This window comes from Lontra canadensis, unplaced genomic scaffold (assembly GCF_010015895.1).
Source record: "Lontra canadensis isolate GAN:19392208 unplaced genomic scaffold, GSC_riverotter_1.0 scaffold60, whole genome shotgun sequence".
NCBI classification, from domain to species: Eukaryota; Metazoa; Chordata; class Mammalia; order Carnivora; family Mustelidae; genus Lontra; species Lontra canadensis.
Genome location: NW_022631054.1, coordinates 12,052,513 through 12,068,079, shown reverse-complemented (window position 1 = coordinate 12,068,079; position 15,567 = coordinate 12,052,513). Strand labels below are relative to the sequence as shown.

The 15,567-nt window shown below is 37.0% G+C and overlaps 1 protein-coding gene and 1 non-coding gene across 11 annotated transcripts in view; one reads left to right on the top strand and one right to left on the bottom strand.

The window, feature by feature from the left end:
- Window positions 1-15,567, bottom strand: part of MAST2 (microtubule associated serine/threonine kinase 2) — a 211,563-nt gene that overhangs the window by 104,958 nt on the left and 91,038 nt on the right. The window lies entirely within an intron of this gene.
- LOC116879441 lies at window positions 1,364-1,467 on the top strand. Its single transcript, XR_004385019.1, has one exon. It is a non-coding gene; the product is annotated as a U6 spliceosomal RNA (small nuclear RNA).

The window sequence follows — 15,567 nt, the reverse complement described above, 5'->3', positions numbered from 1 at the left end:
TAGACTGTGAAGCAACAAGCTTCTTAAAGAACTCTGTTGAGATTATAAAATATTTTAACAGCAAAGGGCCCTAAAAGGAAAAAGACAAATTATTTAACCTGTCAAATCCTTCCTCCTCTCAGGTAACATGAATATAACAGATTTCTTGGTTAATACAAATGCTGGTTCCTAATACAGCCAAATTAACTATTTCCTTGATTCCTTTCTGTTCTAATCCATGGTTTGAAAGATATCCGTCATTTAGCCAGTATCCACCATTTGGCTCAGTACTCAGTAACAGAGCACATGGCAGCTGAGGAACATTTTGCAGAATTAATTCATAGTACTAGTAAATTTATTTTTGTGCAGGTCTAGACATAACATATGTAAAGCCATAGACTAATTTTTTTATATGACAATTGTACAGTTAATGCTAAGACTGAAAAGTTTTTTCTAAAAATACATACTTAGATTTATCTAAAAATGACAAAATTTTTAAATTTAGCTTAAATTTTTTTTAAAGATTTACTTATTTATTTGACAGAGATCACAAGCAGGCAGAGAGGCAAGCAGAGAGGGAGGGGGGGAAGTAGGCTCCCCGCTGAGCAGAGAGCCTGATGCGGGCCTCGATCCCAGGACCCTGGAATCACAACCTGAGCCAAAGGCAGAGGCCTAACCCACTGAGCCCCCCAGGTGCCCATTAATTTAGGTTAATTTTTTTAAGATTTTTTTTTTAAGATTTTTATTTGTTTATTTGACAGACAGAGATCACAAGTAGGCAGAGAGACAGGCAGAGAGACAGGGGTGGGGGGGAAGCAGGCCTCCCGCTGAGCAGAGAGCCCGATGTGGGGCTCGATCCCAGGACCCCAGGATCATGACCCAGTTTTAACCCACTGAGCTACCCAGGCACCCCAAGATTTTTTTATTTTAGAGAGAGAGTACATGAGCAGGGGGCAGGTCAGAGAGAGAAAGAGAACCCTAAGCAGACTCCCAACTGACTGCAGAGCCCTGAGGCTCAATCCCACGACCCTGAGACCACCCCAGCCAAAACCAAGAGTCTGACACTCAACTGACTAAGCCACCCAGATACCTGAATAATTTCAAATATTTAAAAATAAAAATAGGGGCACCTGAGTGACTCAGTTGGCTTAGTGTCCAACTCTTATTTTGACCTTGGGTCATAAAATTGAGCCCCACATGGGGACCCTCTCAGCAAGATATCTGCTTAAGATTCTCTCTCTCCCTCTCCCCTGCTTGTGCTCTCATGCTCCCTCTCTAAAATAAATAAATAAATCTTATAAAAATAAAAACAAAAATAACTTTGGAAGCATGAAAATTTTCCATTTTTAACACTTGATTTTTTTAATAAAAATATATTCAAACTTTGCTCACTTGGGCAGCACATATACTAAAACTGGAACAATACAGAGATTAACATGGCCCCTGCACAAGGATGGCACACAAATTCATGAAGCATTCTGTATTTTTATATTTTGTAATATATTTTTGGAAACTGAAAAAACACATTCAAAGTTGGTACTCTCTGAACACAATTACATTTTATTTTTAAATCCTAAAGATTATTATAATAATGAGTACAAGCTATAATCATGACAGAAATAGAAAAGCAGGAAAGTGGAGCTTAAGAAAAAAAAAAAATTGGGATGCCTGGGTAGCTCAGTCGGTTAAGCATCTGACTCTTGGTTTTTGCTCAGATCATGATCTCAGAGTCGTGAGATCAAGCCCTGTTTTGGGGGGGGGGGGTCCATGATCAGCATGGGGTCTGCTTGAGATTCTCTCCCTCTGCCTCTGTCCCTCTCACTTGTGCACTCTCTTCCTTTCTCTATCTCTCAAATAAATAAATATTTTTTAAAAATAAAAATAAAAAATAAATTAAAAAAAAAATCTACAAATAAGTTGCTTAAATTAAAAAACAAAACTAATGGGGACCCTGGGTGTCTCAGTGCGTTAAGCTTCTGCCTTTAGCTCAAGTCATGATGCCGGGGTCCTGGAATCAAGCCCCATGTCAGGCTTCCTGCTCAGCAGAAGCCTGCTTCTCCCTCTCCTCCCCACATGTGCTCTCTCTTGCTATGTCTGTCACTATCTATCTCTTTCTCTCAAATAAATGAATAAATAAATAAAATCTTAAAAAGAAAAACAAAAACTAATGAAATGAACAAGACTTCACCACATCCAAAAAGCACACCTAAAATTATCAGCAGTAAAGAAAAGTCAATAAACAGGAAATAAGCCATTATATTCAAAGAAAGGAAGCAAACGTCAGTATAGAAAGCAGGTATAATTGTTCTTAAAATAATATTATCTATCCAATATTTAGCCAAATGAAAAGGTTTTTTTTCTTGTGGCTTAACGGTGAAGTAATCACAGAAAACAAAGAAATATTTATAGGTTTAATGTAAATTATACTGAAATTTGTCACTAAAATGGCTAAACATTTAAGCTGGATAAAAAATGATGAAACAAATGGTCACTGACAAGAATAAAGACTTAAATGAAATTATTAATTTTACTGATGATAAAGCGAGGAAAAAAAATCACACCTAACTCTTAAAAAATATATATATGACTAAGTTCTATACATCATAACAGAAACAAAAGTCATGTTAAACAACTTCTTTATATATATTACTGAGTTACTTGAAGAGGAAAATGAGGAAGAAGAAATGAGAACATCATTAACTTGAAATACAGGTTCTGACTTATGAAAAAATGAAGAAAAAACTCTCAATTTTAGGCATTAAAATTGTCAAATTTTCACCTGCAACTATGACACAGTTATGGAAACAAAACTAACCATTCTACTACAAACCCCCATAAAACCAGACAAAATATTTGAGGCAGTAGTTTTCAGGCACTGGGAAAAGGCAATACAAAAATGCAAACCCAGAAAAAAGGGAAACTCAAATGCAGAGGCATCCCAGTTGTTCCTACCCTCTGCTTTGGAACAATTTTCTTATAGTGGCAGAGAGAGCTATAGTGCAAGCAAAACACAGTAGTTCCACTAAACTGAGAAGGCACAGGTAAGAGTTCAGGGCAGCTAATCAAACATACATTGAACATTCATCAAGAAAGACCACAAACTAGGACACAAAAGAAGTCTCAAGAAATTTCAAAAGACTGAAATCTTATAAAGTAATGTTAACTGAACACGACAGAACTCAAAATCAATTACAATTTTTTAAAAAAGCCTACACGATTCCTCAACACTTGAAAATTAAGCCACACTTCTAAATAATCTATAGGTGAAAGACGAAATGACACAGGAAATTAGAAAATAATTTAGATTCAATTAAAATTAATATACAACATATCAAACCTTAGAGTATGCAGCTAAAGGAGTGTTTAAATGGAAATTTATAACTTTAAATGCTATATTAAAAAAGGAAGATCTGGGGTGCCTGGGTGGCTCAGTGGGTTAAAGCCTCTGCCTTCAGCTCCAGTCATGATCCCAGGGTCCTGGGATCGAGCCCCACATTGGGCTCTCTTCTCAGCGGGGAGCCTGCTTCCTCCTCTCTCTCTCTCTCTGCCTGCCTCTCTGCATACTTGTGATCTCTGTCTGTCAAATAAATTAAAAAAAAAAAAAAAAGGAAGATCTAAAAATCACTAACTTACACCTCTACATAAAAAACTGAAAAAAGCAAATTAAATTCAAAATACAAGAATACATAAAGCAAAAACAGAAATCAATGACTGAAACACTGTCAACTATACTTCAATTAAAAAAAGGGAAGGAGGATAGAAGAGCATGGTCACAAACTCTAGAAGCTGCCTTGATGGTTTAAGCACATGTTTTTAAAATGAAGAAGAAATCAATGAGAGAAAAGAAATAGAAAAAAAAAAAAGAACAAAACCAAAAGTGGGTTCTTTGAAACTATTAATAAAATTAATAAAAATCTTTGTAAGACAGGGATATTTGGCTGGCTCAATTGGTACAGCATTCAACTCTTGATATCAGGGTCATGAGTTCGAGCCCCATGTTGGGTGTACAGTTTACCTAAAAGAAAAAAAAAATCCTAGTAAGATGAATCAAGAAGCAAAGGAGAGAAAACACAAATTACCGTTCTTAGGAATAAAAGATGGGTTATTGCAATACTTCAACAGGCAATAAAAGAATGAGAATGCCATGAACAACCTATGCCAGTAATATATAAGATGGATAACTTACAAAAAAAATTCAGGGGTGCCTGGGTGGCTTAGGTGGTTAAGCATCCAACTCTTGGTTTTGGCTCAGGTCATGATCTCAGGGTCCTTAAGACTGAGCCCCAAGGGGCGCCTGGGTGGCTCAGTGGGTTAAGCCTCTGTCTTCAGCTCAGGTCATGATCTCAGGGTCCTGAGATCAAGCCCCACATCAGGCTCTCTGCTCCGTGGAGAGCCTGTTTCCTCCTCTCTCTCTCTGCCTGCCTCTCTGCCTACTTGTGATCTCTGTCAAATAAATAAATAAAATCTTAAAAAAAAAAAAAAAAAAGACTGAGCCCCAAAATGGGCTCTGTGCTCAGTGTGGCGTGTGGTTGGGATTCTCTCCCTTGCCCTCTCCCTCCCCCTCTACCCCTTTCCCAACTCATTCTATTTCTCTCTCTCTCTCTCTCTCTCTCTCTCAAATAAATAAAACTGGGGCACCTGGGTAGCTCAGTCAGTTAATCATCTGTCTTTGACTCAGGTCATGATCCCCAGGGTCCTGGGATGAAGCCCTATGTCAGGCTCCCTGCTCAGCGGGGAGTCTGCTTCTCCCTCTCCCTCTGCTGCTCCCCCTGCTTGTGCACTCTCTCTCTCTGTCAAATGAATAAATAAAATCTTTTTTAAAAAATAAAATCTTTTTTAAAAGTTCATAAAATATCTTATCAAAACTTAAGATACGGACAATATGAATTATACTAAGTCACAGAAGCCAGACAAAAAGGCAAATATAGTGTGGTTCTACTCACATGAAATACCTACAATAGGCAAATACATTGGACAGAAAGTAGAATAGAGACACCAGAGGCTAGGAAAAGGAGACAATGCAGAATTACTGCTTAAAGGTTACACAGTTTCTACTTAGGGTGATGAAAAAGTTTAGAAATATAGTAGTGATGGTTGCACAACATCGTGAATGAACTTAATACCATTAAATTGTACACCTGAGAATGTATACAATTCAATGGCAAATTTTTATGTTATATGTATCTTATTACAATTTTTAAAACTTAAAAAAATTAATTCAAAAAGTATTAAGACCCAAACATAAAAGCTAAAATTACAAAACTTCTAGAAGAAAACACTGGAGAAAATCTGCATGATCTCAGGATAGGCAAGGATTTCTTGGACAGAGGAAAAATACTCACAAATCGAACTCACAGTAAAAAATAAACACTTGGGGCGCCTGGGAGGCTCAGTGGGTTAAGCCTCTGCCTTCAGCTCAGGTCATGATCTCAGGGTCCTGGGATTGAGCCCCGCATCGGGCTCTCTGCTCAGCTGGGAGCAAAAGATTTGAGCACACATTTCACAAAAGAAGATATACAAATAGTTAATAAATATATGAAAAACATGCTCAACATCATTTTTCGTGTGGTAAATGCAAGTTAAAACTACAATGCAATACCACCACTCACCCACTAGAATGGCTAAAATTTAAAGTCTGACCATAACAAGTTTTAGCATGGATGTGGGTCAACTAGAATTCTCAGTATCACTAGTGGGAGTATAAAATGGTACAACCATTTTGATGAATTAAAAGTGATTTGGGGTGCCTGGGTGGCTCAGTTGTTTAAGTGACTGCCTTCGGCTTAGTTCATGATCCTGGAGTCCCGAGATTGAGTCCCACACTAGGCTCCCAGCGGCACAGGGAGTCTGTTTCTCCCTCTGACCTTCTCCTCTCTCAAATAAATAAATAAAATATTTGAAAGGAAACCAACCTCACAGGATTTTAAAAGAAAAAAAAGAATTATGTGATTTTTTTTTTTTTATAAACTTACACATACACTTAACATTTATCATTTGATGGCTCAGGTCATGGTCCCAGGGTCCTGGGATCAAGCCCCGCATCGGGCTCTTTGCTCAGCGGGGAGCCTGCTTCCTCCCCTCTCTCTGCCTGCCTCTCTGCCTACTTGTGATCTCTGTCTATCAAGAAATCTGTTTGGCAGTCAGGTTCTCTCACTTTTTAAAAGACTAAAGAAGTATTTTAATCAGAAGAATTTCCACATAGCAAATACAAGGAAAGTGACATTGCGATATAAGGAAATAAAAGAAAATGTGAAAAGTACATCTGCATCACGTATGCATTTTCTACTGAGTAACAAATTCCTTCAAATGTAGCTACTTAAAACAATAAACACTGATTAGTTCACAGTTTCTGTGAGTCAAAAATTCAAGCACAGCCTAGCTAGGTCCTCTGCTTAGGGTCTCGCGAGGCTATAATCACAGCGTCATGTGGGTTGTATTATTTCCCAACATGCTGCTACTTTCTCAAACGTACAGTCTCTATGGTGAGTCCACTAACTAGGCAAAGTCTTATACACCATAATATAGTCGCAGGAGTGATATCTCATCACCTGTACTATGTTCCATTGGTTAGAAGCAAACCACAGGTACTGTACACACTCAAGAGGAGGAGGAATATACAAAAGCATGAACACCAAGAGAAGGAGGACTGCAGAGGAGCCACCTTATATTATGTTCACCATACATGACCATGAAGAAGATTCACCACCAAATAATCTCAAATTGATTTCTACAGACTACTTTGAGACCATCACAGATTAAGACTTACCATGAACATGGTGCTACTTTTGCTTTTCTTTATAATATCCCAGCAGTGAAATGATGAAAGAAGATCCTAAAAACTGTTACATGGCCTTAGACAATGCTTTTAAGAAACGGTGACATTGTAGTAACAGAGATAACAACTTATAAGATGATATTAAAACATTGTGTAATATCTCCTATGACAACAGTGATTTATAAAACTCCATTACAAAGTTTGATGTGTGAAAATCATGGCAGCAGAATGCCCTTTAATGAGAACTTAACTTTTTAAAATAATATAAGGGGCGCCTGGGTGGCTCAGTGGGTTAAAGCCTCTGCCTCTGGCTCAGGTCATGGTCCCAGGGTCCTGGGATCAAGCCTCGCATCGGGCTCTTTGCTCAGTGGGGAGCCTGCTTCCTTCTCTCTCTCTGCCTGCCTCTCTGCCTACTTGTGATCTCTATCAAATAAATAAATAAAATCTTAAAAAAAAAATAATGTAAGAAACAAAATGGCTCAAGTAAGTTTGTTAATTTCGTACAATATTGTCAAAATAACACAATTTTTAAAAATTTTAATATATTTTATTTGAGTATCATATATTCAAAATATAATTTCAATATATAAGATGAAATATTAATGAATTATTTAACATTCTTTTCTCCCACTTTTCTTGAGATATAATTGGCATAAAGATAACACCATATTTTTAAAAGATTTTATTTATTTGTTTATTTGAGAGAGGGAGAGCACAAGTAGGGGAGCAGCAGGCAGGGTCGAGGCAGGCTCTCCGCTGATCAGGGAGCCAGATGCGGGGCTCCATCCCAGGACCCTGGGATCATGACCTGAGCTGAAGGCAGATGCTTAACCGACTGAATCACCTAGGCGCCCCAAGACCATTTATTTTTAGAAATCTTAATTAAAACAATGATTTTGCTAAAATAAAGGCAAGGAAAAGTATAGAACATTCAATAACAATAATAAATAATTGTTTGCCGTTACTTTATTGCTCAAACAGATGAATACCTAGATGGTGACAACATTAATTAAATTATGATCCTTAATATTTTGTTAACTTTCAATCATAAAAATTGATAATGGAAAAAAATTGATACTGGTTATAACATCGGGGTGGTTCACTTGTTAATGATGAGGGTTTTTTTTAATCTTTAAATGTTTTCATTTTATATCTGGATAAGAGCCACGATTTTATCTTTTTTGGAAAATTACCTGTTAAAAAGTACTGGAAGTCCTCCACCAAAATGCCCAAGATTCACCTCACAGAGCCACAGAGATAAGTATATCTCATGGGGGCTGCCCAGGAATGTCTTTTCTTGACTTCCAGAGGTAAATCTGAAGTGGCTCTCTGAAGTTTGCTGACTCTACCTTTATAAATTTATTTTTCCTCTATACAATCAGGTTTTGTTTTAGGTTTGTTTATGGCTAAGTTACTCCCACTGGTGGGAACAGTGATTAGGATACTGTTTTCATGGTCTGACCTCTCTCAGGTAATAACCCCCCAAAAGTGGAAACGTATGTCCATAAAAAGACTTGTACATGAATAATCATAGCAGCTTTATTCATAATATCCAAAAACAGGAAGCAATCCAAATAACCATCAAATAGTGGTATATTTACACAAGAAAAATACTAAACTAAGCATTAAAATGAACAGGAGCAGGGGCACCTGGGTGGCTCAGTCGATTAAGCATCCAACTCTTGATTTCTGCTCACGTTGTGAAATCAAGCCCTGTGTGGGACTGGCACTGGGCGGGGAAGTTGCTTAAGATTCTCTCCCTCCTTCTGCCCCTCCCCCCACCCTCAGCATGTGCACATTCTCTCTCTCTTTTAAAAAAAAAAAAATGAACACAAGTACTGAAACATGAGGAAGCCTATTACAAAAGAACAGATACTGTATGAAATTCTGCCACGGGCCAAACTAATATATGGTGCCAAAAAGCAGATCAGTGGTTGCCTGGAGCCAAGAGGTGAAATGAGAATTGACTGCACAAGGACACCAGTTATATTTTTGGGTAATAAAAATATTCTACACATTGTTTGTTGTGGTCTAACTACCTCCCAAAGGCCCCACCAGAAGACTGGGAAACAGGCTTCAACATACGTACTTTGGGAGGACACAAACATCCAGTCCAAAACACTACTTAACAAAACATGATAAATGCACTGCATGTCAGTATCATTTCAGCATTATTTTAAATTTAAACCTGACCTTGATGACCCCCTAAGAACTGTCCTCAAGTAGAGTATAAATATGTTACAGAATACGAAAGAAAAGAATGAACAAAATTTATAATGTGAATTTTGTTTGCCATGGTTTATAATACCATGCATGAGTCTGAGAAGCTTTGAACTGCTTAAAATCTTAGCTAAGTTTGCTAGGTTTTGATGGGCTAACTCTCCTTGGTTTACAGTTTATTGCCTTCACCTACAATATTAAAGGTTATTCTTTTCTTTCTGTGTATTATGTCCAAATAGTAAATAGTTCTTGTCTTACTAGAATAATTTTCTTTGCTTTATGCTGACTTAGTATGTCCTTAATTATTTAAGAAAACAAAGGCTCCTCATGAAAAAGCTGTGATTCTTCAAATTTGGTTAACTTCTATGTTTATTTTAAAGTATTTTATTGGGCATATTTTGGTTTCTCTTCAGATCACATAAATCTTTCACCTTTTATTTTATTGGGAGGCGTCTGGGTTGCTCATTCGTTGGGCGTCTGCCTTCGGCTCGGCAGCCCCATGTCAGGTTCCTTGCTCAGGAGGAAGCCTGCTTCTCCCTCAGCCTGCCACTCCCCTTGCTTGTGCTCTCTCTCTCTCTCCCTTCTCTGACAAATAAATAAAATCTTTAAAAACAAAACAAAACAAAAATACAGTGTTTTGTTACCTTGCTTAAGTAACTGGGTATTGTTTCTCAAGCACTAACGCTCCTATCTTAATTATTTTCACTGACAACTCTGAAGTTTTGTCTTCCCAAAATCCGATCCTAGATATAGGAAACAATAAAATTCCAGTTTATCTTTAGTAACTAAAACTATCTTTGAGATATTCCAGAGCATTCCTGGAAAAACCACAAAGTGTTGTTTCAAGTTTTTAGAGAGGTATTAGAAATAGATTTATTTGACATTTACTTTTGATGAGTTTCATGGGAAAACTTCTCAAATCGGAAAAGACATTCATCCCTCCCTAGTTTAAATCCATACAGGCAAAATTAGTATAAATATCCTAGAAATTGTATAATTTATGGGAAGCTCCCAGAGATCTGCCAATGCCCTCATTATGTATAATATTTCTACTTATGAGTCCAGATAGTGTTTTTTTTTTATTTTTTTAAATACTTTTTAAAAGATTCTTATTTATTTATTTGACACAGAGAGAGAGATCACAGGTAGGCAGAGCAGCAGGCAGAGAGAGGGGGAAGGAGGCTCCCTACTGAGCAGAGAGCCTGATGTGGGGCTTAATCCCAGGACCCTGAGATCATGACATGAGCCAAAGGCAGTGGCTTAACCCACTGAGCCACCCAGGCGCCCCCCGATAGTGTTTTGCCACATTTTAGGAAATAAGAGTTTAGTGTTTTCAGTCTTAATTTTGGTTATTATTTAAAATGCTTACTAGGTTACAATCTTACTTTTAAAATTTGAATCTAGCATTTTATTATTTAAAATGCTTTGTTGCAGGGGAGCACCGGGTTGGATCAGTCGGAAGAGCGTGCTACTCTTAATCTCAGTTTGAGCCCCACACTGAGAGTAGAAATTACTTAAATAAATGAACTTTTAAAAATAAATAAGCTGCTTACTTGGTAACAAGCCTACTTTTAAAATTTGAATCTTCTAGGTCAATGTAGTTTTATTAAAAAATATATAGGTATCTAGGACTTATTTCTGACTCACTAAATCTTTTTACTTGAGATCCTTCATAAAGCCTTGATATATAAATTATGCCATAAGATTATCATATGCTATATATCAGGATTTTTTCTTCTGTAATAATTATGTTCATGTTTTATAAATCAGCTATTATATTTACTGTCTTCTCTGAAAAGAACTACTCTTAGTGACATTTTGCTAAAATATTTTTTAATTAGCTCTAATATCCTTGTTTTGTATGCCCCAGAAACAACCTAATTCCCTGGTTAGTTGCCTTATTCTTGTTATGAACTCTCATTAGACCTTTCACATTTAAAAATCACCAGTAATAAACCGACCACAGCTATTTTAAGTCTCTGTCACCCACAGAGAGATTTTGTTTTACACAGATGCTAGTCTGAATGATCTGCTATCAAACTAGAAGTCCGAGTCTGTGTTTTCAACAAAGGATGGTCTCAGAGCCCCCTGGAAAAGGACTGTAGCAGGTATCTCAAACTACTGACACTTGAAAGAATGGACTCTTGGGGACAGGTTTCTAAAGCCATTGCTTGGACAACTGGACAACTTCCAGACCATTCCAGGGGACTGAGTCAGAATTTCCAGAACTCTTTTTAGTTGAGAAGCAGACCATTAAACTAGATCCAGTTAAATGAGAATTAATTACACAGGCCTAAATGAACTAATGAGAGATGATTATAGTTATTTGTTTGGAATATTGCCTTAATACTGTCTTCTAGATATAGAAGGAAGCCTGCTCTCTTCCTTCTTAAGCTATTAAACCCTAAAAAATGTATTACCCTTTGCTTTTGTAAAATGCAACATTCCTGAATCATATCTGATTTCAAAGACTTTTCCCCCCAGTGAGAGTCTTGCTGAGTCTTGCTGAATTTTCTTATTAAATGCCCTTAAAACATCATTGTAAAAAGTTATACAACAAAGGATTTGCCCATCCTTCCCCCCAAAAAAAGAATTTGCTTGAAATGTCCTATTTGAGAATGATGCTTACTTATTTAAGCCACTTTTAAGAAAATACAGTTGGCTTTATGAGGCCAGTACCAATGAAACCCTCCCAGGAAAACTGCCGTGGTTCCTAGCTTTCCAGGATTCAGCCTTCTAGATGGTAAGGAAGGTCACTTCCTGGAAGGCCCAGGACCCTTAGGACATTCGGGGGATCTTGAGAAAAGTATTCACCCAACTTTATAGGTACTGCAGATGAAATCTGATAGAGCATTTCTTTAGCTTGGCTTTCTAGCCTCAAAATACAAATAATAGAGACTTTTAAAAGTTCAATCTGAGATTCTTTATAAATTCTCCAGCAAAGCAAATTGAAAAGGTCTATGTGGAAAATTAACATTATTTCTATCCCATGTAAATAACCAAGCCAAACTTAAGACCAGCCCTGTTTTGTGATTAAAATAATATTTGAGATTGCTTTAGATCAAGAGGGTAAGGACTGTAAGAAAACTTGGTATAATCAAAGAAAACATAACAATCTTCTGATGGAAAACTATGTATTAGAGAATACATAATTTGTTCTAGTCTTTTATTGCCTTTGAGCTATTTTACAACTCTGTAAATTATATATAATTGATACTGACAAACAGTTCTTGTCTATAGATTTTATAAATAAATTCTGTAAAGTTGAGGTTCAATTGACTTCCCTTCTCCCCACAGAAAAATCCAGTTTTGTAACCATTTACAAATATATTTCAACATTTCCTTATACAGATAAAGCTATGCTTCTTCTACTTCTCTAAATTGGCCGCAACATCTGCCTGGTTTATTTTTTTTAATCAATAGCTTCACACATTTTTTTTTTGTAATTTGTTATTATAAAACTATATTTTTCAGGATAGGAAAATAGAACATATTTTATTTTACAGTTTGTTAGCATTATGTAAAACTCCAACTTTATATCTCCATTTGTATTTTTGTTCCAGGCTAACCAAACACTAGGAATAGGCATAAGTGATGGCCCATTATGTGGTGAACTTTATACTAGGCCCCAGGACCAGAGAATTGTACCACACAACATGTCCTGAACTCATGGAGCTTACCATCTGCTATGGACCAAACCATGTCCCCACCCACCCCCAAAGTCATATGTTGAAGCCCTATTTGGAGATAGGTCTTTAGGAAGTAATTAAATGAAGCCATAAGTGTGGGGCCCTAATCTCAAAGGACTGGTGGCCTTATAAGATGAAAAAAATCTTTCTTGTACACACACCCCCTACCCTTCCTCTCCTGACTCCCTCCCAAAGGCCATGTGAGCACAGAGCAAGAAGGTGGTATCTACAAGCCAGGAAGAGAGCCCTCTCCAGAAACTGATGTTGCTGGCATCTAGATCTTGGCCATCTGCCCTCCAGAACTGTGACAATACATTTCTGTTATTTAAGTCACAAAGCCTGTGGTATTTTGTTATGGCAGCCCAAGCAGACTAACAGATCAAACAATGGGAGAATACAGATAAATAATTCTTCATTTACAACTGCTGTAAAAAGCTATGAAAGAAAAGAATGAAAGTACATCTGGGAAATCCAACTTAATCTAAGGACAGTACGGATGAGGTCAGAAAAGCTTTTCATAAGGAATTAAGATATAAGCTGACGCTTGACAGAAAATAAGAACTAGCAAGGTAAAGATGAAAGAAAAAACATTCCAGGTACAGGGAACATACTGTGCAAAATATGGAGACAAAGACAGGAACCAGACTGCGTAGATAGTTTTATGCGCCATGTCAAGACTTTCAGATATGATTCTAAAAGTAATAAAAAATTCACTAAACAAGTTCACATAAACATCTAATAATCAAATCTGTACTTTAAAAAGTTTTTTCTGGTTACTGTGTGATAGAGGAGTAATAGACTAGGGCTAAGCAATGCGAGACAAAGACCAGTTAGGAAGTTATGGCAACAAACAGAGGCAAGAGATTACAATGGCTTGGACTACATGGACATACTAGTGATAGTAGAAAGAAGTAGAGGAAATATTTGAGAGATATTTGAGAGACATAACAGAAAGGAGTTGTAGGTGTAAGGAAGAGAAAGGTAATAAGAATAACCAAGTTTTCTATCAGGAAGTGACACCATTTAGTAAGCTAGGGAATATGAGAGGAGTAGGTTTTTGAGAAAGACAATGACTTCAGTTTTACAAATACTAAACTTCAGATGTTTCTGAGATATCCAAGTAGATTACAGTGAATTGGTAGTTGTGAGGTCTAGAGATACAAATGTGAGAATTAGCATAACAACAGCAATTCTAAAAATAACAGTAACAAAATGAGCTCTCAAAGAATTTCAGTTTTCAAGTCCTGTGTCCACATACTCATGGCTCACTGACAAAATACATCCATTTCTTAACAACAAAATGACTCCTGCTAGGAAATTAGTGATGACTATTGTTCTATCCTGCCAACCTTTGCCAATCCCAGCATTCTCACTGGAGACAGAGAACTTATGTGAATCATTTCCTATATAAGCCCAATTTAAAAAAAAAAAAAAAAAGGAGAAGATACACTATTAAGTATAGCATAGAGCTATTACTCTGGCCTTCAGAGTCCTTAAAACTACCAAAATTTCCTGATTTTCAAAGTCCATAGAGAAACTAAAGCCCTATATCAGGCACCACTAATACCACACAAAGGGTTTACTATTGTAGCAGGTGGTATCTCTTTTTAGCACATTCTCCAGAAGCTTTTATCCAAGCAAATACCATCAAGTTGCATCAGAGTGGGAAAGTACATGACATGTTCCACATGTCAGTTTCACAGGGGCAAAAGTTAGACACATAATATCCTTGAGCCCCAGAAACTCCTCCCTGCCTACCACCTATCATTGCATTTACTTACAACCAGCATTTACTTTCATCCAATATCTGATGTCTAAGTCCACCGCCCAAATGAGTAAGCCAACAATGCAAAAGGATTATTATTCCCAGGGACTCCAAGAATAAAAGTCACCAATAGCAACACACACACACACACACACACACACACCCCCCATGACAGGAGCTTCAGCTACCTCTTCACTCCTATAGTCTCCTCTTCACCTCCACTAGACTGCTCACAGCCTCAAAGAAATAAAGCAATGACATTTCAAGAAATATGAATATAATTACCTTAAGTTGTAATGAATAGTAGAATAGCTTAACTTTCTCAGTAACTAGACACATAAACACTATTTACAATGAACTCCTAAGCGTAGGGTCTAGGTATTGGAGCTGAAATCCACAAAAAAGTAATTGTATTTGAAAGGAGTTGCAAAGGAGGGCTGCCTCATGAAGCTGGGCAAGGGAAGCTATTCAGAGATGGTCCAATTGAGAAAAAGCAAAATAAAATATTCCCATAGCTTGGAAAACAAATGCAAATAGCTTTAGAACTTCATTTTCTCTCAATTCTTTTTCCACAGATATATACACTTTTAACAAGGCTATCAACTCCTCTAGGTCTGGTATTCTAGATTATACTTTTTAACGTATTGAAAAATATCCAGATGGGCTTAAATGCGAAAGAGCTTTCTAAATGTGAAAATCTTATTTCAGAAAGCTATATCTAATATAAATGGTATGAGCCAAAAGAACTTACATAACCAACTTTCCCCAACAAAGCCCTCATCATTGCAGGCCTGGATTTTCTCATTTCCCATACTGGAATTTAGTTGTTCTCTTCCCTTACATGACCAAAGCCAATCATGAATGTCCTGTGGCTTTTCTAAGGTGCACTATTGTTCATTTAACTTGGTTTAGCATCTTACTAATGTTTAAAAAACAAAACAAAACAAAACAAAACAAACCTACAGGCCTAAGATGGTGTTATTTAGGCCAAGTCACCAAACCAAGGCATAATACCTAACCTAATTAGACTTACAATCTCTTCCAGAAATGTAGTCTTAACAGGTCAAGAATTTTCTGGTCAGCACCAATAACGGTAATCTGTCACATGGACCCTCCCCATCCACCTACTAAAACCCTTT